Source organism: Chrysochloris asiatica, unplaced genomic scaffold (genome assembly GCF_000296735.1).
Source record: "Chrysochloris asiatica unplaced genomic scaffold, ChrAsi1.0 scaffold00082, whole genome shotgun sequence".
Classification (NCBI taxonomy): domain Eukaryota; kingdom Metazoa; phylum Chordata; class Mammalia; order Afrosoricida; family Chrysochloridae; genus Chrysochloris; species Chrysochloris asiatica.
Window position 1 is genome coordinate 11,129,774 of NW_006408600.1, and position 1,356 is coordinate 11,131,129.

A 1,356-nucleotide genomic window follows, 5' to 3' on the forward strand; every position below is an offset into this window, starting at 1 on the left:
AAACTCTTGGCACTTAAAGAACTGGACCAAGATGGTCTAGAAAGATTTCTGGCCCTCCCAAAGATCTCAAGACAACAGCTGGGTACCAAATTACTTTATCTGAAGGAATGGTACAAATGAAAAAACTGAAGTAGGATGTTTTTGTACATTTTGTAGAAAAGGTAAAGGTAGACCAAACATGCATGTGGCTGCCTTGTTGGCCCAGGAAGTCATGCCTGTGGCCATGGGAAAGTCAGGCTAAAGCTCAGCTCTCTCCATTGCTGTCTCCGAGGGTATGCTTGTAAAAGAGATAATCCACCAGGCCAGAATCTGGGGCCCCCGATTTTGCACAAGTTAGTTACATAGTCGACCAATTCTTTGATGGATTTCACCTGCTCATTCAGGTAATGTGTTTCAATGAAGTCACACAAATGGGGGTAGTTCTTGTCAGTGGCCAGTTTGTGCAGTTCCAGCAGTGACTGATTCATGTTTTTTCTCAAGTGCAGTGCACACTCCATTGCATTCAGTCTACTCTCCCAGGCATTCCAGTCTAGTTTCTTGATATCCTGAAAGAAGATTCCACCACCTCATTGGTTCTGTAGGTTCATCAGTTTCTCAGCATGTTCTTCAATGCCACATCATCCCGGTCATAGTAGTAAGACATAGACAGGTAGATGTAGGAGGTATAAAGCTCCAGATTGATCTGGTGGTTGATGGCGGCCTCCGAGTCTTAGTTGTAGTTCTGATGCACCTGTGATCAGGACACAGTCTCATGGCAGAGGTGGAGGAGATACCCTGAGGTGCGCTGTTGAAACAGTGGAGGAGACCTTAGGGCTTCTGAGGGCGCGGCTGCCTGGAGGTGTTGGAGGGTGATGAAGAGCGGCCAGTTGGGGGAAGCTGAAGAACACTGGGTTCCATTCAAGCACTGTTGAAGCAGGAGACCCCGGCAACTGCAAAAAACATGCAGTCATTCCTCTTTGTTTCTAACCTTGGATTTTCAATCATTAGTAATTATCAATGCATATTAATAGCATGCTTGATCAGTTTGAGGCAGAAGATGGTTTAGAATTCTTCAACATCATCATCATTGATTTCAGTGGTTGGTGCATAAATTTGAGTGATAGTGGTATATACTAGTCTTCCTTTTAGATGTGTGGATACTAAACTTTCACAGACAGCATTGTAATTCAAGATAGATCTTGAATTTCTTTTTTTTTTTTTATGATGAATGTGACATTTTCTCTTTAATTTGTTGCTACTGGCTATAACCACATGACTGTCCAATTCAAAACAGCCAATATCAGTCCATTTCTGCTCAACGATGCCTAGGATATTGATCTTTATGCTTTCTGTTTAATTTTTGAGATGTTCCTATTT

The 1,356-nt window shown here is 42.6% G+C and overlaps 1 pseudogene; it reads right to left on the reverse strand.

The window, feature by feature from the left end:
* Nucleotides 1-244: 244 nt before the first annotated feature.
* LOC102813940 lies at nucleotides 245-950 on the reverse strand (annotated as a pseudogene).
* Between the last annotated feature and the right edge of the window lie 406 nt (nucleotides 951-1,356).